This window comes from Prosopis cineraria, unplaced genomic scaffold (genome assembly GCF_029017545.1).
Source record: "Prosopis cineraria cultivar Desert tree isolate PC_DT_omini unplaced genomic scaffold, ASM2901754v1 PC1, whole genome shotgun sequence".
Lineage (NCBI taxonomy): Eukaryota > Viridiplantae > Streptophyta > Magnoliopsida > Fabales > Fabaceae > Prosopis > Prosopis cineraria.
In genome coordinates this window covers 19,705,295-19,727,971 of record NW_026555332.1, presented here as the reverse complement: position 1 = coordinate 19,727,971, position 22,677 = coordinate 19,705,295, and the positions used below count along the sequence as shown (strand labels likewise).

The 22,677-nt window shown below is 33.5% G+C and overlaps 1 long non-coding RNA gene across 11 annotated transcripts in view; it reads right to left on the bottom strand.

Annotated features, from left to right (window-relative positions):
- LOC129292603 (uncharacterized) overlaps positions 1–22,677 on the bottom strand; it is a 46,240-nt gene that overhangs the window by 4,391 nt on the left and 19,172 nt on the right. For 6 of the 11 annotated variants that reach the window (XR_008588915.1, XR_008588909.1, XR_008588922.1 and 3 more), the window contains 11 exons: positions 16,436–16,573; positions 15,671–15,904; positions 5,881–5,954; positions 3,463–3,725; positions 3,290–3,375; positions 2,795–3,052; positions 2,143–2,711; positions 1,601–1,762; positions 1,445–1,518; positions 1,257–1,332; positions 1,076–1,171 (listed from right to left, as the gene is read on the bottom strand). This is a non-coding gene — a long non-coding RNA (uncharacterized LOC129292603). Of the gene's footprint in view, positions 1–1,075; positions 1,172–1,256; positions 1,333–1,444; positions 1,519–1,600; positions 1,763–2,142; positions 2,712–2,794; positions 3,053–3,289; positions 3,376–3,462; positions 3,726–5,880; positions 5,955–11,293; positions 11,438–15,670; positions 15,905–16,435; positions 16,574–19,421; positions 19,474–22,677 lie in introns of all 11 variants that reach the window. The other 5 variants (XR_008588914.1, XR_008588917.1, XR_008588918.1 and 2 more) reach the window with 5 other exon arrangements.

The window sequence follows — 22,677 nt, the reverse complement described above, 5'->3', positions numbered from 1 at the left end:
TTATCTTGATAGTAATGGACTTGTAGAAATTTCTTGGTGAGCTAGCATCTCATCTTCTCCCAAGTCTCAATCTTGCACTTCCCCTTGCATTTTTGCTTTCGTTTAAGGATTTCCCACCAAATGGAGGTATGTTTTTTGAGTTTGAGGGCAACAATCTTGACTTTCTGTGCATATGGAATCTCCTTATACTCAAGTACAAGCTCAATAGTTTGAAGCTAGTCTATGAACTTGTCTGTGCATCTGGAATATATATAATTCATTTACCTTAGATAAATCATTATATTCATTGAATCTAGACACATTCTAGATTCAATGAACTTGGACATTATAGCTCGAGTTAGGCTATTCTTGTGTGCAACTACTAGTGCAAAATTCATTTTTTGCCACAGTTAAAATGCATTTTTGGCTAGAAGAGATGTTGTGTAGTAGAAGATTATGTGGTAGTAAATATATATTTTTCACCACAGGTCAAAAGAAACTATAGCAAAAGATACTATTTTTCACCACAGGTCCTATCTGACTTGTGGCGTAAAACACAATGGTGAAAAATATCACTTTTTGCTATAGGTGGGTTCAGACCTGTGGCGAAAGATCGCATCTTTCACCACAGGTCTGAGATTACCTGTGGCTAAAAATAGGAGAAAAATATCATTTTTCACCACAAGTATCCACAACTATTGCCATAAATGACTTTTACCACAGTTATTGTAATAATTATGACAGTAAATACTCTATATATTTTTTACTCATACACTTATATCTATATACATCCCTTACCTACAAAACCTGCATTAATTAAGAAATAGCAGCTCTAGAGACCAATATAAATATATCTAGTGAACACATATGAACTAAATTTACATTTCCAATACAAAATATCTAGAAAGTTTCTACTCTAATCCTGTTAATTCTAAGAAAAAGCTAGACCATAAATTGCATATATATCTCAACTCTTGCTTAGAATATGGCTCTAAACTTTAGAAATGCTGCAAATTCAATAACAATATACGCATGAATAATAACTCAAGTATATGGCAAACATCATAATTATAAATCATTATTTATAAATTATTACCTATTCAAATGAGTGACCAATACCTTAAGTGATGATTTTATACATAAAAATCATCACATAATAACTGCACTCTACACTTCCTGATTGTTGAGGACACTATAAAGAAAATAGAAATAATTAAATTCATTAAAACAATATTATAATCTTCATTCTAATTAAGGAATAAATTTGAAATACTTACTTGCATTGGTACAAACTTGATTTCATTTTTTTTCTTGTCAACCATTCCCGCTGATTTCCAATATGTCACTAAAGATCTATTTATCAAATATACACACTTAGAAAATATTAAATATATATTATTAATAACAAAAAATAAAATTATTTAAAAATTTACAATTCAAGCAAAGACTTCATGTTGTTGCTTACTTTCCTTTTGCAGTGAACAAATGCAGTATATAGTATTTTCATACGGCCAAATGACAGTAAGCATCCAATGATGACTACAATATATTAATTTATATTAATATCACATCATTAAGAAAAAAATTTTATAAATTGAGCGACGAATTTAAAATTTGATACCTCTCAATAATTGGTAAAAACCAGCATTTCTTTTTTTGCTTACACATTGTCTTTCCAATATAAGAAGCTCTTTGATTCACTTTATCAATGGAGGTTAAAAGTGGAGATAAGAACCCATAATTCTTATCGACACCGAGTTTGGTGCATATCTTGTGGAGGTACCTTTGATAATTAGACATACGTTAGCAATAAAATAAAAATATCAAATATTAATTTAGAAATAAAAATGAATACTTACATTATAAAAACTTGAATTATTGACAAGTCCAACCACTCAAAAATAATGAGGTCACTAATATCTTTTTTGGCAACTCTAAAAGTAATAGACTTCCCAACAATATTTTCGATTAAGTTTATTTCATCAAAAAATTCATTCATGTCAACCACCACTGAACCCAATCATTTCAAATCATCTTGCATCGGTTAGGGATTGGAACTCAAAGATTCTTTTGATTGTAGTAGTTCCTATAATTAATATATAATAAAAATTAGAAATGCCTATGTTATGAATTAAAAAATAAAAAGTTGTAACATTTTTATACCTCTTTAGTAACCTATGGACTAGCTTTGTCAACCAAATAATGAAATTATGTTGAGCTTGTCCCATTGTCTCCACCTCTTCAGGAGGAAATAGTACAGGAGCATTAGCGTCCACAACCTCTTCAACCATCACCTTTACTTGGTTATGTTGTATCTGCTGATGGTGGACTATAGTTGAATGGTTATACACCTTTCCATATGCAACTACTTGCTTGCCATGATCCTTTACTTAAAGTATGCAAGGCATTCCTTAATCTGATAGGCTAAGATCACACACTAGATCTATAGCACTACCATAATTCAGTGTTTGTTGTGGTTGCATTTGTAAATTACTAATCATTGATTGCATTTCAATCATCATGCTTGACTTGCATTCTGCTATCATCATTTGTACTTGCTGGATTGGCATAAGATTAGATGGTGGAGGTTTAAAATATTGTCTTATACCTATACCTTTTAGAACCGCAATAACACAGTAGGGGTGCCCTTCACTCCCTTAGGCCATGGTCAATATGTCCTTTCTGCCAATAGACATAAAGATCCCCTCGGATGATGCTTCTGTAAGAACATCCTGGAACATGTAAGCAAGTAGAAATCAATGTAAGCAATAAATTTTAATTATATGATTAAGATATTGACTATAAAAATACTTACAATTTTCTCAACTACTTCTCTAGCCTCCGGGGAAATAAACTCTCCCTTTTTATTCTTCTATCCTCTCTTCCATGCTTGAGCACGATTAACAGGAGATGGAGGAGAAATGTCTTCAATATTATCAACTCCCACTGCTTGTCTTTTAGCTTCCCACTTCTCTTGATCCATTATATTATAAATATATGCATACCCTCCTTGAGACATAGTATAGTTGTATAGATTTTTCTTTCAATGCTCTTGACCTTTTTGACTTTTTTCCTATTAGTAAATAATGAAAAGCATTTATTAAAAATAAACCTTCACTAATACTAAATAAATTATCATATTCTTCCTTTACTTACTAAAAACTTTGGATCATGTCTACTGTGAACAAATTTTTATCCACGTGTTATAATCAATGAACGAATATTTCTCCTAACATTTTTCCATGTTTGCATCATTATTACTATCGTCATTTTCATTGCCATTCTCAAGAAAGACATATTTTCTAGTAACCTTGGATTTAAAGTCCCTCTATCGGTCCCCAGCATACTTTAGCCACTTGTCCTTTAAAAATGGAGTTTCCTTGATGTCATAGTAATCTACAAAATAATACATATCAATAATGAATTTAGTAACAATATATTTCAAAATAAAAAATAGATGTGACATATAACAATAGGAAATACCAGTATAGATTTCCAAACATCATTTCTATCACTTTCATTGATATCATCCCACTTTTCCTCCAAGATGTTGATTTTTTGACGTGCCACCAAACCTACAAAACTTTTAAAGATGTTTCCTTTCTTCTTATCAATTGGCTGGCCATTGTCATCAAAATCAAGATGAACTTTTTCATGAATTTAGGGCCAATTTAGTCAGTCGTGTGGCCCCTCCTTTATGTCTTTTAGAATTTTTTTTGTCAGTGACGAGATTCTCCATATTTTTCCTAAAACAAATAAGATAAATAAGGTCAGTGGCAAGAAATATAATAAATTTAAATTAATGTAAAAATGAAAGTATAAAAAGCAAAATCAAATGAATCAAAAAGATCCAATTATATTCTATTACCATTATAAAAATATTTTAGTTCTCCCATAAACCTTCATCATGATCAGTTCTAATATCATATACGTCGTCTTCGTCTTCCCATCCAATAGGGGCAGGGTTGGCATAAAAAAAGGAATCTCTTTAATATCAAAACTCATTTCATCATCTCACCATGAGTAAGGAGACTTTTCCCAATAGAACCACAGATAACCTCTTATTAGCTAGATCGGTGGCATAAAAAACTTGTTTTACATGAGTTGTCATTATAAAAGGCTCATCCTTATGATTTTCCTTATTAAGATCCAATAAAGTAAAACCCAACTTATCTTCTTAAATACCATTCTTAATGTCAACCCATCTACACTTGAAAATAGGCACCTTAAATTTAAAGTAGTCAACTTTCCATATCTCTTCAATGATCCTAAAATATGACGAGGATGCCAACATTGGATTTTTGTCTTTTGCACTAGAAAAATGAGTTACTTTAGCTGCTATCATTACCCTACTATTTTTCATGGTCCTATTATCATCCTGTAATTTTGTATAGAATGAATATCTATTAATGTCATATGCACTCTAAGTAGTAATATCAAAGCTAGGCCCACTAGTTAACCATCTTATTACTTCTAAAACATTGAACTTCTTACGATCCTCCTTTACCTTTGCCCGAAACCAAAGTGAAAAATATCATTTGTGCTCAGTTAGTAACCATTTATCACCCTTTTTAGGATACTGATCTCTTAATTCCTTTTTTGTACATATCCAAATAATCTTGAACATCATTGGTGTTATTCAAGATATACAAATGTGCTTGTTGCATTTCTTCATGAGTTATATGCTTTACTTTCATGCCTTGTGTCCCTTGTCCTTCAAATCTTATTCCCTCATGGTGAGATTCAGGAATACTGATAGATTTGACTTTAAAATAGGTATTCAGTACAAAACTTGACATCCTCCATAACATATCTTTCAATAATAGAGGCTCCCGGATGATGGGTATTCTTCACATAGCCTTAAAGAATTTTTATGTACCGCTCAAATGGATACATCCAACGTACCTCCCTCACCAAATATACAACTAAATGTACTATGATGTCAAAAAAGGAAGGAACAAAATACATTTCTAACTGACACAAGGTAATGACGACAACATTTTACAACTTATCTAATTTCTCAAGATCAATGACTTTGTTGCAAATTGTGTTAACGAAGACACATAGTCTAATAATTGATTTTCTCACCTTTTCCTCTAATATGTCCCAAATGGCTACTGGTAACAATTGTTGCATTAGTACATGGCAATCATGAGACTTCAAACTAACTAATTTTAAATCTTTCATTGATACAAGGTTCTTGACATTTGAAGAATATCCTTGTGGCACTTTAATACCATGTAGACACTCACAAAAACTTCTTTTCTCTCTTTTAGACAAAGTATGAGGAGCTGGCCTCATACAAGTCCTCTTTCATTCTGCTCTTAGACCCAAGTTTGTTCATATTCCTATGTCAAGTAAGTCTATTCTTGCTTTGACTCCATCCTTGGTCTTCCCTTTTATATCTAATAGTATTCCAATGAGACTATCACATATATTTTTTTCCACATGCATCACATCAATATTGTGTCTTACCTTAAGGGTGCTCCAATAAGGGAGATTAAAGAAAATTGACCTCTTCTTCCACTGATTCTTTTGACCATCCTTTTTTTGGCTCTTACCGAATACTATATTGATGTCTTTGACCCATTCATATGCCAAGCTTGTAGTTATTGACTTTGGAGCTTTATCATACTATTGATAGCCATTGAATGATTTCTTCTGCCTGTGATAAGGATGGTCTTGTCTCAGGAATCTTTGGTGACCAAGATAGACTGTCTTCTTCCTATGTTTTAGTTGTTGATGGGATGTATTTTCTTCACAGATAAGGCATGCTTTATGCCCCTTCACACTATATCCACACAGGTTTCCATATGCAGGAAAATCATTTATTATGCAAAAAATCATAGCTCGTAACTTAAAAGACTCATTTCGATATGAATCAAACACATCCACACCTACCTCCCACATCATCTTCAAATCTTCAATCAATGGTGTCAAGTAAACATTTGTGTCATTTCCTGGTTGTTTAAGGCCTGAAATCATCAAAGACAACATGATATATTTGCATTTCATGCACAACCATAGAGGAAGATTATAAATCACTAACATAACAGGCCTAGAGCTATGTTGACTGCTAAGATTGCCATAAGGATTCATGCCATCTGTAAACAGTCCAAGCCTAAGATTTCTAGGCTCATTGCCCAATTCAGGAAATAATTGATCAATTCCTTTTCATTGTGGAGAATCGGCTGAATGCTAAAGCATGTAACATCCCAAAAATTAACTTAATGCTAATAAAGTTAATTTAGAGCAAATGATTAATTTTAGAGGAATACTTAGATATAAATAATTTTAGTTAGAATATTGGATTTAATTTATATTAAAATCCTAAGTTATGATTTTATAGTAAATAGAAATAGTAATAATAATATTATTAAAAAAAGAAGAAGGAAAGAAGAAGGAAAAGGAGCATAAAAAAATTGAAAGAGGGGAAGTAATTTTTGCTTTTGTATGTGTGTTAATGTGTAAATAGTGCAAAAAGAAAAGGAAGGAATGGCTTTATGCTGCGCAAATTTAAGAAAACAAAAGAAAGAGAGAGAGGCGTGAATTTGACATGGGACCCACTATGTTTTAAAACCAATACTTTTATTGCCCTTTTCATTTCTCTTCCCTTTTCTTCATTCCTTCTTCCACGCACAGAGAGCGAGCGAGAGAGCGAGCGACATCGCGACTAGTGTTGATTTAGAAGGAGAAGCGCCAAAATGTTTGTGTGTGAAATGGATGTTGTTATGAATGTTTCTACGTCGATTGGGGCCTCTGCCAGGACTAGTGCTCTAATGTCAATTTGAAGTTTGGTGATAAGGTTACAATAATTGACTTAATTTGTTTGCCTTTGTTGGGCATTGATGTGATTGTGGGAATGGACTGGCTATTGGCTAATGGAGCGATTTTAGACTGTAATAAGAAGATAGTTCTATTGCTAGTGGATACTGCTACTTCTGTAGTCCTTGAAAAGACTATGCATACTGTAACATCCTAAAACTTCAAATCTAGAAAAGTGGATTAATTAAGGGATAAATTAGTTAAAAATATGATTAATTTATTTAATTATATTTTTAGGTTGCTAATTAGATTTTTAAGTCATATTTAGCTCCAAATTAAGATAGGATGAAAGTCGGATCAAGTTGGGAGGCATCGAGGGGAGCAAAATCAAGTTTTTGCTCACTGCGCTGTGAGCTGCGGCTTGCGTAGCATGCATGCAGTGCACGGCACAGCAGGCAACTTAAATTTTCAGGAATCATCAAAAATGGACAGTTTTTAGGGTAGAAAATCTAGAGCACGAAGGGGGCAACTTTGGGCACTGTTAGGGCATCAATTTGGAAGGATTTTAAAGATCATTTGATCCTTTAAACTCTTGGGTAAGTTTCCTACCCTTCTCCTCTACCTTTTCATCTCATTTTCTATGGGATTTGGAAGAGTGAGAATTTGGTCTGATGGGATTAAGCCATGAGTCAATGTTTTAAAGGTTTCTATTAACTCTAAAGGTTTAATTTAGGTTTATTGATCTTGGATATGTGGTAATATGAAGCTACTTTATTGTTTAGTGGGAGTTGGATCAAGCTTTATCTTGATCATAGGGTGTTGAAGTGTGATAAGTTGAGATATTGAGTTTTATGTTGTGATAGAGTTAGAAGGAGACTTGAAGGGATGAAGTGAACAAATTCTAATCTTGACAAGTCTATTTGTTGAGAATTTGAGTGAGAAGTGGGAGAATTGGGAGGTTATTATTAGCTAATGGTGCTTGTGTTAATTTTTAATTAACATATAGTACTTGTTGATGTAGATTGTGGTGTGGGAAGACTTATCTTGACACAAGAAGAAATTTAGTACCACGGGTAACCCTTTTAGTAATAAAAGGGTTGAGGTAACTAGATAATTTGCATTGTTTATTACCTTATATAAGTTATTCTCAAGTGCTTTTCTATGATTTGTTGAGTATATATGTATAAATTCTTTAAAAGTTAACTATTTTAGAAAAAGTGGAGTATTATTCTATATTTTTGAAGTAAATGGCAAGATTTTGTTATACTTGTTTGAAAAGTTATTTATGCATGGTCAAGTGGAGATATGTAGTGAAATGTGGCATATTAGAGGGTGGGAGGTCACCCTAGTGGAGAAAGTGAAGATTAAGTCCATATGGCATTGCTGGTACCTCGGGACGCCAGGTGCAGCATTTACTCTCCTTAGTACTTGAAAATGGGTGCGGTGTTAGAGGCTTACTCTTCTTAGTAGCTAAATAGGTGCGGAGTTAGAAACTATGCTCCTTAGCATCTCTAGGATGCGGTGTTTAAGACCACTTGGTCGGGTAGTCCTGCCATGGATAGTGAGCTTGGGGACCATACATGTGGTTTGGTTCTGTGAAATAGCCTACTGGTTCGATCGGGAGTATTGGAGGACCAAATGGTTAGGGATCATGCATGCAAATTTGTGATGATATTATATGATGTGATTATGTCACTTATTTTAATACTTGTTTATAACTTGGCTTGTTAATCAATAATGTAGATTATCTTAGTTACTGAGATTTTTATCTCACCCTGTGGATTATCATTTTACAGGTGCTACTAGTGAGACTGAGCTAGGGAGGGAATCGGGCAAGGGCTAACATTTCTGCTACACTCTTTGTAAAGCCTAATTTTGGTTTGAGTGGTGTACATAAACTTGTTATATGATATTATATGTTGCCAACTAGGAATGCATATCATTTTGATTGGTTGCACTTGTTTCATACTATGTTGTTGTGTATTTTAGACCAACATTGTATATGAGGTAAATGTGTGGTAATTTTATGGTGATGAGCTAAAATACTAATACAGGTACAAGGAATGTTTTATCTAAGTAGTGATAATATATTGTTAGTGTATTATGTGACAATAGAGGCCAAATAGTGCTAGTAGTGCTAATTATGCATTTTGGCCATATTGGGCAAAATGGCTATTGAGTGGCCAAATTTTGTGTTTGGTATGTTTTTGTGTGTTTGATTGGTCACTCAAGTGTATTTTGATCTATTGGACTTGGTTCAAGCCTCACAATGGGTTAATGGTATAAGTTATGAGTTTTGGATACTTGGATGGTTGAAAATTTATTTGAAAAACTAACTTTTGCATCCGAGTGTCTAAAATTCTCATATAGTGTCGGATCATAACAAAACTTATACCACTAGTTAGCTTATTGAATAAGCTTCGCGTGGGTGCTTGAATCACTCTAATCGGACATTGGATGTGAAAATGGTGCGTGTTCAAAGTTCATTCAGAAAAGCCATCATGACAGCATTGCTATCATGGATAGGTGCGTCATGGCACATTTCATGCAAGCCGCAGCGCGCGATACAGCGAGTTGGCATTCTGTGCCAAATGCCGTGGCGCACAGACCACGAACCGCGGTGCATGGACCAAAACACTCAAAAATGACATTTTTAGCCCTGTTTTGAAGTAGTTTGCTTCCCAAAACTTTTCCATGCTTTCAACGCCTATTTAAAACATTAAGTTTGAGCTCAAACTATCAATTTAAAGGGTTTTTATGGGATCCCAAATATTCCTTAATTATTTTTAAAAGATTATTAGTTTTAACCCTTATATATATAATGTGAAATTAGGAGCAAATCCTCACTCCTAATTATGATTGGTTGTTGTGATTGTGTGGTGAATTTTGGTAATGTCAAGGTGGACATTACACATACCATTATGGTGGACACAGAAATGCCTAAGTTCTTGTTTGCTATGGATGTCAAGAAGTCAGATCAAGAAGGATGCCAAATGTTCATGCTGTTTTGTTTAGTGTAAGGAGATAAAGAATAAAAGATTGATCAGATAAAAGTAGTGAAAGAATTTCTAGAGGTTTTTGCAGATGTGAATGGTTTGCCACCAGAGAGAGAAGTCAAATTCTAAATTGATTTAGCTCCAGGTACTGAGTCAATCTCAAAGGCTCCATATCAAATGGCCCCTGTAAAATTAGAAGAGTTAAAGAAGCAACTAGAAGACTTGTTAGCTAAGGGCTTCATAAGACCGAGTGTATCACCATCGGGATCACCAGTTCTCTTTGTGGAAAAGAAAGATGGGAGTATGAAATTGTGTATCGACTTCTGCCAGCTTAACAAGGTGACAATTAAAAACAAATATCCTAAACCATTTCTAAACTACTGGTTCCCCCTATTACAAGTAATTAGGGTACCGTTACTCCAACACTGCATCCTATAGATGTTAAGGAGCATAGTCTCCAACTCCACACCCTTATGGGTACTAAGGAGAGTAAGTCTCCAACACTGCACCCTTTTTTGAGACTAAAGAGTAATATGAGCTGCACCTGGCGTCCCAAGATGCCAGCAGTGCCATATGGACTTAATTTCCACTAACTCTACTAGGGTGACCTTCCACCCTCTAATATGTCACATTTCACTACATATCTCTATTTGACCATGTATAAGCCACTTTCTAAACTAATATAATGAATATTACCACTTACTTTAAAAAACATGATATTTTACAAATCAATACTCCACTCATTTTCTAAAATAGTTACCTTTTACCAAATTCATACATATATACATAACAAATCATACAAGAATAGCTTGAGAATAACTTATACAAGGAAATAAATAATGTAAATTATCTAGTTACCTTAACCATTTTGTTACTAAAAGGGTTACCCATGATACTAAATTTCTTCTTGTGTTAAGGCAAGTTTTCCCACAGCATAATCTACATCAACAAGTATTATATATTAATTTTCAATTAATACAAGCACTATTAACTATCCATAACATCCCAATTCTCCTACTTCTCACTCATAATCTCAACAAATAAGTTTGTCAAGATTACAATTTTCTCACACAATCCCTTCAAGCCTCCCTTTAACTCTATTACAATATAACACTTGACATCTTAACTTGTCACACCTTAAAACCCTATAATCAAGCTAGGGCTTGATTCAACTTTCACCAAACAACAATTTAACTTTATATTACCACTTATCCAAGGTTTGTGTGATGCCTTGACATTGTTTCTATGCTCCATTTCATGCAAGCAACCCTTGGGTATACATACCTGAATTGTCATTTTATATTCTAGTTCATATTATTAAGTGCCATTTCACGTGTGACACAGAAGATAACCATACGTGATTTGTCATCAAGTCTTTTATACACATTTTTCCAAATTGAGTCTTAAGCCATTTCAAGTGTGGTTCAATATTGTACACTAGCGTGATCTATCATTTATTATTCTAAATCTCTTGATCATGCATTCCTTACTTAAGTACATAATAGTCCCACGTGTGATATGTCTTACAGAATGGTTTAAGTTTTACAACTTACCATTTCACACATGAGTATTATAGTGTTCCACGTGTGATCTCTCTTCTCGAATGATTTAGGTTTTGAAACAGCCATTCCATGCATGATATAGTGGTTCCACATAATTGAGCCTAGCATTCAGCCTGCCAATTCACACGTGAAGACCTGAGGGACACATGCAAGTTTTGTCATATAGAATTGGCTTTGGCAATCTACCAACCAACTCACATGTGAGAACATAAGGGTCACACATGAATTCTATCACACAGAATAGGTTGTATATTCTTGCCAATGAAAACCCATCTGAGACACCCTAAGATTCATGCTTGAATTGTCATAAACGCATGTCTAGAATATAGATAGCTTTATTTCATGCATGATTCATTTGGTTGCACATAAGAAATGTCACCAACAACTAGTAACACTATTCCAATGGTATGTCAACTACTAAAACTATATATGCGATGCAATTCAAGTCTAAAACAAGGATTGTCATCTTTGAGTGAACTATTCATTATTGGAGCATTCTAAAAAGCTTTCAACTTGTGCATAAACATTTAGCATTTATTTATCATTCTTGATAAAGTTTATGAAAAAGCTCTCACAATTTTTAAGCTTTCATTTACAATATATCTATTCTTCAAGAGAATTTTTTTTGTGAAAGTTTTTATAATTCATCTGAAATCTTAAAAAGGAGTTTTTCAAGTGACTGTAACAACTTGCTAGATTGTAGCAAGATTTATTGTTAAGATCAAGACAAGTTAAGTCTTGTGAGGTGTCCAGTGGTAGCAATCACCTATTAAAGCTTGTGATTTTTAATTGGAAATTTCAAGTGTGATCTTGAGGATTGAATCAGGATAAATCTTATATGTATTATCTCTTTTCTTCTTGCTCAAGTCTTTTCACTCTTCAAGCTTTCAATAAGTTTTTAGTGTCACCCAATTCATTCTCCTCTTGGGTGCCAACCTATCCAACACTTTGTGTTTAACCTCACATTTAGCCCAGAGAGCCTTTATCACTTTGTTGTAAAAGTGTGAGCCTTGATCACTCATTAAAGCTTTAAGGACTCTATACCTATAAAAAATGAAAGACTTGAGAAATTTTGCAACAATTCTTACATCACAAGTATGAGTAGGTATAGGCTAAATCCAATTGAAAACATAATCAACACACAACAAGATACAATTGTCTCCAAATAAAGAAGGAAAAGGTCCTATAAAGTCAATACATCAAACATCAAATATTTCGCAAAAGAGAATAGGAATTTAAGGCATTTCATTTCTTTTGCTCCAACTTGAGACTTTTTTGACACTTCATACAATTTTCGCAAAACTCAAAAGAATCCTTGAAGAAAGATGCACAATCCAAGATCTTCCTATATGTTCTTTTGGCACTAAAATGTCCTCCACAAGCATAAGAATAATAAAATTCAAGTACAAAAGACATATCATAATCATCAACACATTTCCTAAGTACGTTATCACTACAAATCCTCCACATGAAAGGCGGTTCCTAAATGTACTACTTAGCTTCACTTCTCAACTTGTTTAATTCAAACCTATACCAATCACTAGGCAAATCACAATACTCAAGATAATGAGCCAAGCAAGCATACCAAGGTGGTTTAGTGGAGATATCATAAAGCACATCATCCCTAAAAGAATCAATAATAGAAGAGTTAAGGTTAAAAGTTACTAATGAATCCTCAAGATATGGAAGCCTTGACAAATGTTCGGCTACTACATTAGTAGAACCACTTCTATCCATAATTTCCAAGTTAAATTATTGCATTTGAATCACCCATCTAATTAAGCTTTGCTTGCTCTCAGCCTTCCTCATCAAGTACTTGATAGCCAAATGATGACTATAAATAAAGCAGTTAAAACAAATCAAATAAGATCTAAATTTATCAAGTGCAAAAACAATAGTAAGTAATTCCTTTTTGGTTGTGGTGTAATTCACTTGTGTGCTACCAAGTATCCTAGATTCATATGCTATAACATATGAGAGCTTACCATCCTTTTATCCAAGCATAACGCATATAGCAAAGTTAGAATAATCACAAGATAATTCAAAAGATAAGGACCACTTAGGTTCTTATAAGATAGGAGGTGTAACAAGCATGTTCTTCAAACAATTAAATGCAAAATCCTTTTGCAATAATTTTATCAGGGACAATGCAATTTGTGAAAAACCTTTGATGAATCTCCTATAAAGTCCTACATAAACAAGAAATGATCTTAAATCTTTGATGCAAGTTGGATAAGGAAGAGAAGCAATGACCTCAATCTTTGCCTTATCAACTTCAATGCCCTTGGATGAAATGAGATGACATAAGACTATGCCTTATCAACCATGAAGTGACACTTCTCAAAATTAAGGATAAGCTTTTTCTCAATGCACCTACTCAACACTCTATCCAATGATACAAGACAAGATGAGAATGAATCCCCATACACCGTGAAATCATTCATGAAAACCTCTATACAATGCTCAATGAAATCACTAAAAATGCTCATCATGTACCTTTGAAATGTCCCCAGGACATTACATAAACCAAAAGGCATCCTTCTATATGCAGTGTCCTAAAAGGGCAAGTGAATGTAATTTTCTCTTAGTTAATAGGATCCATAGGCACTTGAAAATATCCACTAAAGCCATCAAGAAAATAATAGTGAAACTTGCAATTAAGTCTCTCAAGCATTTAATCTATGAATGGTAAAGGGAAATGGTCTTTCCCAGTGGCATCATTAACATTCCTATAATTAATGCAAACCTCTATGCATTTTGAACTCTAGTAAGCACTACTTCCCCCTTCTCATTCTTCTTAATTGTGATCCCTCTTTTTAAGAACCACTTGAGTAGGTGAGATCCACTCACTATCACTAATGGGGTAAATAATGCCGGCACTAATGAATTTGACCACCTCTTTCTTCACAACATCAAGAATCAATGGGTTCAATTTGTGGTTGCCTAATGGGTTTTGCATGATCATCAAGTAAAATCTTACGAGTGCGCACAAGTCGATTAATGCCTGGAATGTCCCCTAATGTCCAACGAATAGTATGACATCTAACAATGCATGTTCCTTATCACAAGAGAGAGAGAGAGAGTTTGAGATTATTATCAAAGCTTTTCTCCTTCTTTCAATTATGCATACTTCAAATTGGATGGAAATGGCTTTAATTTCAAGCTAAGAGGCTCCACACTTGATGACACTAGCTCTTTAAGCTCCAATCCTTTTTACATCTTTGCTTTGCCTTTTTCTTCCTCAATTGCTTTGTTTGGGCCAAAATTGACTCAAAATAATGGTGCTGGAAATTTTTTGTATTTGAACAATTTTCTTCATCTCCCCTTATATGCATCCTTATGGCCTCTCTTCAACTTGGTTGAATATCCTTACTTTTCTTGATAGTTTCTAAGCCCTCTATAACAATTTTGAATAGGCTTTCATCCTTATGCTTAGGAATTCATAGAACATCAAGAGAAGGATGATGGCCCACCCTTAGAACAAAAACAAGGAGAAATACCTTCCTCATGATCAAGCATGGAAATTAAAGAAGATAAATCACAATCATCCACAAGAGACATGTCCAAAGAAGAATCTTCATCAAGCAATCTTGAAGCAATTTCCTTACAAATATCACATGAAATACTATCCTTACAAAAACAAACAATACTAGGTACAAGATTAGATGACAAAGTATCACATGAAATAAGAAAAGATAAAGCATGCTCATCTACTAAGTCATCAACAACACTTTCAATAGCATTAACATCTAGCAAAGAATTGTCTTTATAAGGATGTTTTAATGCTTCATAGATACTGAAACAAACACTCTCATCACCACACTTAAGCACTAAAGTCCCTTTGTCCATGTCAATGAGGGTCCTTACAGTCCTCATGAATGGCCTACCCAAAATGAGTATGTCCTCCCCATTATCCTTGTAGCCATGTCTAAAAGATAAAAGTCAACTAAAAATAGAAGGTCTTTGACACTAACAATCAAATCTTTAACAATTCTTTGAGGTCTCCTAACACTTTTATAAGCCAATTGACAAATCATATTAGTAGCATGTAAACAATCAATGTTCAATTAAACATAAATGGAAGAAGGCATCACATTTATTTTTACACCTAAATCAATTAAAGCATGTGAAAACTTTAAAGGACCAATTTGGCAAGGGATTATGAAGGATCTGGGATCCTCACACTTAATGGGAAGTTGGGGCTTCATAATAGCATTAATAGAGGATGACAATTGAACTCTAGCATTTAGTTTAAATTTCCTCTTATTTATCCAACACTCCTTGAGAAATTTAGCATATTTAGGAATGTTCTTAATCAAATCAAGAAGAGGTATGTTAACTTGAATTTTGGAAAAAGAAATTCATCACCTCTTGATCTTGTGGTGCTTGAGCTAGTGATCTAGATGCTTGGGCTTGAGGGAAGGCTATTTCTTTGCAATCTCTTGGTTTTGGACAACTTCTTTCCCCTTCTCATTCTGACATTTTTGGCCTCTTGTTGTATAATGGCATGTGGCTTGATTTCCTTGATTTTCTTGCTCTTTTGACTCCTTTTAAGATGGAGGATCAACATAAACTTGTTCCACTCCTTCCTCATCTTCATCACTATAATAAATAGCATCATTAGAGCAAAAATTAATATTAAAATCATAAGAAATGGATGCTGGAACAAAATTTTTAAAATTGAAATTTTCATGCACAAGCTCATTTTTACACTTTTGATTAACTATTTTTTCACTTCTAAGCTCAATAGCATTAATAGGAGCCTTAGGATTAAAAACCATGTTGCTAGGCAAAGTAAGTTATTGAGCATTAGGAGAAGAAATATGGTTAGTCAAAACACTCATTTGTTTGCATAAAGTATCAATAGCATTTTCCATACTAGCTATATCTTCATTTATGGCTTTGTTTTGACCTTGTTGAGCTTCCCTATCACTTTTTACCTCATTGAGTAACAACTCTAAATTCTTGGACAGCATGGAAGTAGCATTAGAAGATGAAGAAGATGGCCCCTTAATAGGTACAATTTGCTTAGAAGAACTTAGAGGTTGAGAGTAGGAACCATTACCTTTGCCCTAGTAAAAATTTAAAGCACTACCTTGTCCATATTGCATTGAATTGTCATGGTTTGGGTACCTTTTGTATCCTCCTCGTTAGTGTTCTTGATTCAAAACTCCATTTTGATTGGCATATGATAAGTTTGGATGATTCCTCTATGTAGGATTGTATGTGTTCCTATACATGCCTTGTTGTCCTCCTCCTTGATTGTTTGTCCTATACATAGCATTCGATTCATGAGCATATTCATATTGTAAAGGACAATTAGCTTCACCATGCATGGAAGAATTACAAAAAGAACAAGACATAGGAACTAATGTATTACATGGAACACCAACATTAGAAACATTCCTTAAATTAGCATTTGCACTTAAGGTGAAATGATCTTTCCAATCCTATATGCAAGTTCATCTAATTGTGAACTACTCAAACTATTAGTAATTGAAGCTAGCTTTAGCTCTCTCACCCTATATTGTACTCCACTTTGTGCTATTTTATCAATCAACTCCTAAGCTTTATTAGGAGACAAATCATTAAGGGAGCCATTAAAGGCAGCATCAAGGCTCATTTTATCTTTAGATATAAGACCATCATAAAATTATTAAATAAGGTGCTCACTTGGAATTTGGTGATGTAAACATCTAGCTAGCATAGATTAAAATCTATTCCAAAACTCATAAAGACTTTCATCAAAATTTTAAACTATGCTAACGATTTGCTTTCTCAAACTTGCTAGCTTAGGTGATGGAAAGAATTTATTCAAAAACATATTCCTCAACTCTTTCTAAGTGTGAACCTTGACATATAGTGGAAAGTTCATGTACTACTCTTTAGCATGAGACTTAAGAAAAAACACAAATGCTCTAGCTTGAATATCATTTATGTGAGCACCAACTGGTTTCATGATATTGCAAACAAGATACAATGAATGCAAAAATCCATGACAACCTTCCCCGGGCAAACCATGAAACTTATGCAATGCTTGAATGAGAGAATGCTTAAGCTCAAACATATTGTCGTGTTGAAGGATGTAAAAACCATAGGGATTTGTGTTCCCATTAAGAGAACTAAGTTTCTTGATAGAAATCTCATCATTTTGAGGATAATGCATGCCAACTTCTTCCCTAAATGCATGATTATGATCATGCACGAAATTGCCATTTTTCCTTAAGTTTTGTGGATGGATTTGTGTATTATTCAAAGGTAGAATTAGACTTGGACCCTCAAGGTTTATCCTATTCCCTCAATTGATGACCCTAAAATTTTAGTTTTGAACATTTTAGCCAATAAGATTGACACTAGGGTTAGGATTACTGTAAATTGTTGAAGTCCCTAGGCATCCCTAGATGAGCTATATCAATATTGTGATTAGGAGTAGTCGTGGAGCATTCTAAGACAAGATGGTTATTAATGGGATTCCTTTCACTTCTTATCCTCCTCAAGGTTCTCTCTATTTCTCTATTAATAGACACTTGCTCACTAGGTCTCCCTTAGGTGATAGAATGAATGAAAGAATGAATTAAAAATGAAAACCAAATTCAACAATAAAAATACACAAGATACAAAAACAAAAACACCTAAAGTTGGTTCTACAAAGAAAAGACTCAAAAATGGAAACACATACAAGCAAGCAAATGACTCACAAACAAAGAAAAAGTGAAAAGTAATATTTTGTTTTCTAAAATTAAAGAAAAACACAAAATTCATTCAATAGGGATTGTCATTTGCCTTCAAAATTAAACTAAAACTAACCCTAATACAATATAGGGCCAACTCTACGTCATCTCCCAAAGAATAATTTTAAGTCTAATTTAAAAGTTATCTACTAAAATAAATCACTTAAAATTTGAAGTTGATTAACTAATTGCTAACCTATTTATCTAGTGAATTAAGCTAGAAAACTAATCTTAATTTTGAAAGAAGTGGCTTCTCAATTTAAGTAGGAACCCTTGGGTATTACTAATTGAAGAATCCTAGCTTCTAATTAATTATGGCAACTCACTCAACTTCTCTTTCTTAGCTGAAAAATATATTTACTTAAGACAATTATCTTATACACCCTAGCTTCACTAATTCAATTCCCTAAGTGCTATTACAAGCTCTTTAGGTAACCTCACTAGCTTAGCTCAAGAATTAACTAAGTGTTTAGTTAAAATTCATTCCCAATTGCCACTGGCCAAAGCAATACCTAAGTTCAAAACTATGAAAACTCAAGCAACTCATCAAGTATTCACCACACAATTACATGCTAGGCTAATACAAGACATTCACCAAATGAAATCACATATTATAATGCAAAATCACTAAGTGGCAGAAATTTCTAGCAATAAAAGGAAGTGAAATTCAAGTCAACAATCTTGTTTCAACACTAACAATTACAACTAACTATGAAACTAAAGTCAAATTGAACAACAATTAACCATAATCATAGTATTCTAGTGAAATTGAAACAAGATGAAGAAATAATTGAGCTTAGCCAAATGAATATCTCAAAACTCCTCTTCCATCAACTCCTCCCTAGGATTCCATGGAGAATTTAGCTAGAAAACATTAAAACCATCTTACTCCTCTAAGAACTAGACAGCCAAGTAGAGCTTCATGGAAATGGTGGAATCAAGCTTTAAATCTCCTTGCAAGTGGTAGGGATAGGTTCATCCAAGTAAGAGGAATGGAATGATGGTGGTTTTGTGGAGGTTTGATAGCCGAATGTGGAGTTATGGGTGCTGGAAAAATGAAGAAAGTAGAGAGAAGCTGGAGAAAAATGAAGAACAAGATGAACTAGAGAGAGAAATTGTAGAAGATGAGTAAATGAGTGAATGAATATCATTTTAGGAGTTGAATGGCATGCTTATTCTGTTTTGGCATGATTGAAACTTAATTAAAAAAATAGAAAATAAATTAAAATGAAAATGGGAGCCTTGTCACACTTGCAAGGTGGCAACCTCCTATTGGTTTGTAGATGATTCCAATGTGTGTGTAATTTCTCATGTGTCATCCACATCATTTAGGCTGATTTAATATCCCAAAAAAAGCATAAATCATGTGCAAATGCTTAGCCATTGACCTCAAGGAGTGTTGACTTCAATTGCCTAATTGATTCACAAGTCACATGCCACCTATGTCACATAAATCACATAATTCAATTAAACGGCATGTGATATAATAAAATATAATCAACTTTCAGAATTAAATTCATAATTAGAAGGGAGAATTTATTAAATTAACCAAGTTTCAGGCTATACAAAATTATATAAAAATTTTCACATAAAAGCAAACTGAAAACTAGGTCAAACTAAGACACTTAAGAAAGTGTTAACTTTTTTATTTAATTACTCCCCAACTAAAATGAATTTTAAAAATATAATTTCACCACTTATCAACTGGACATAAAATACACTTTATCAAATTTTCTACTACATTTTCTCAAAATTTTATTTTTTTGACGAAAATGCCCCTAATACACTAAATCGAGAAACTTAGACAAAATTCTAAATCCAATGCAATGTGTACACTTGAAGGTGATAAATCATTAATAAAAGGGTCCTAATTGAAAAATAAAAGTAGGAAACAAATGTGTTCTATCATCATTCAAACATTAAATTAACTAAGAAAATGAATTCAGTATAAAAACAAGCAGGGAAAAGGTTTAGAAATGCTCAAGTAGAGTCTTCTTCTAAAACTAGACGTTCTGCAATTATGCTTTCTACCCAGTCTTCTTATGCAATTTCTCTAAAGTAGTTCCCACCTCTAAATGACCTAAAAATTGGAAGGTAATCAGGGAAGATACTAAACAAGAATATAAAAATTTCAAACTTTTTCAATGATCCTATACTTCCCATTTTTTATTTCAAGTTGGGCTATAACAATCTGGAAACAAAATTTCTTCCAAACTGACCCTATAAGCTTTTTCACTTGTTTCCAATAAGTTAGCAGCGAATCACAAAAAAATCAAAACACCAAAAATGAAGCTAAAATACTAGGAGTAATATGAGCTTTAGATGGGAAAATTTAGATAAATACAAAAAAAGTTATGGACACACAAAATTGATAAGAGTCCAGGATTGCTCCAGAATAATGTGTTTCACCATATATGTTTCAAAAAATCACACATATAGTATACGAATTCAAATGATATCAAGCCAATTTTTTAAAAAATATAATATATAAATCTTTTTATGGAAAAATTTTCATAATATTTCTTTGACAAGGCATTTCCCAGTGAATTTTTGAAATTCGCTTAGGAAAGTTAGGAAAATAGTTTTGATAGAGTTGTACCCTTAGTAACCTAAACTTTATAAAGACACCAAAAACCATACAAAAATCATGAAAATCACAAAAAAAAAATACAAAAGCCACATAATGTCAAATTAAACACAAAACAACCCTAAACTAGTTCTTGCATTGCCCTCCCTGACAACAGCACCAAATTTTGGCTAAGGTTGTTGCTACCGTAGCAAAAGAACACTAGGTTACACTAATGTAATACTAGTGTGAACCTAAATCAATCTCTATAAGGAGGCTTAGTTTGACAAGTTATCTTAAACTATGTTACAAGTTAAGAGATGATTGGGACAGATTTGGGTTTAAAAGTAGTTAAGCTAATAAACCTAATTCTAGAGTGAGTGAAATGGGTAAGTGTAAACCTATTAACAGTGTGAACTCCTATATAGAATTGGTCACCAATCTTTGTTTGGTTATAACCTAGTTAGTTTGGTCTCCTCTCTCTTCTCTTTGGTTTTAGTCACCTAGTTATATTAACTAAGACTTAGCTAACACCTTGACCAATCCTAATCTAAGATTATAGTCCTAGAATAAGCCATAGGAAAGCTAGCATTAAGCATAATCAAAGTGTTATAAACATGAGTCAATTAGGTCAAGCATACTTTAATGGAATCAACATGCTCAAGATAATATGTTAAACTCATCAAGCTAACCAAAATTATGATCTAGTCTTGAAGAGGCCGAAATTAGTGCTTGAGAAAACAACACTCAAATTGCAACAATCATCTCTCAATCACATTTATCATCACTTGAAATTACAAGATTAAAGAGTCATACAAATTTATAATTTTAGAGAGAAAAGTAGAGAGAGAAATTTAAATTTAACTAGAAAATAATACAGACTCAAGGTTTTTTTCCTCCACATAGTAGCTCCTTCAAGAACGTAGCATTGCATCTTTAAGTGATCACTAAGTTGAAGCTCTAAAATCATAGCCATTTTCACCTTAAAATTGCGTAAAGCTAGCAAGATTTGATCCTCATAACAGCTCTAGGTTATGGAGAGGAAAATGAGAGAAAGAGATTGATGTGAATTTTGTGAGATTTGGATGGTTAGATTGAGAGATATGGATGAGAGAGAGTAAAAGTGTAAAGAGAGAAATGAGAGAGTTTGATGAACATGAAGACGAAAATCTAAGCAAATGAATCTCTATATCTGAAAATTAATCCAATGCCTCTGTAAAATTTGTTTTGGCCAAAATTATAGAGGGACACTTGGTTAGCAAGTTTCCTCAAAACTAAACACAAGTGATTAGGCAAAGTAAGGTTAAGGGTAGTCTAGGTTGCAGGTTAATTAGGATGATGATTCCAATGTTCTCTTCTAATCTCATGTGTGCATGAACATGTTAAGCTTTTATATTCCCCTCAATCACTTAGGAATTCACACCCCATATATGTAACCCTCCCCTATATCCACCATATATAGGAGAAGATTAACTTAATCATCATATTACAAAATCAAATTGATTTCAATTACTTTGTTTGAACAACTTAAGCTTAAGACTTGTGATGGACCCCATGGAACGGGTGACATAGCATTAATGGCAACGAAGCCTAAGGATAGTAATCATGAGCAGGGTGACATAGAAGGAGCCCAATACTTCCAATCCAACGTACCTAAAGACCCATTGCAACATATTGGAGGTCCAATGACAAGAGCCCGAACCAAAGCCATGAAGCAAGCCTTGTTCAGTCTTGTGCAAGAAGTTCAAGAGCTTGGAGAGCATTGGGGCACTCCCCTCAAGTCCAAAGGAGAGCATCTATACGTGTATAATGTATTTAAGATCCAAACTCATGAAGAGTCAAGCCCAGAGATGCAGACCTTAGCCCAATGCAAGGAAGACTACAAGTTGAGCCTCTTGCATGCAAGGAGGCATGAAACCCTAGTAAAGAAGTCAAGGATGGCGTGATTTCAAATCTTTTATGATCCCTTGATTGTCTCCTAAATTATTTCCTATTTTAATGGTCCTTTGATTTGATTTTCTATTTTGAGTCTAGTCAAAGGTTAGAATTAATTATAATTTCTAAATTTTATAATCCCA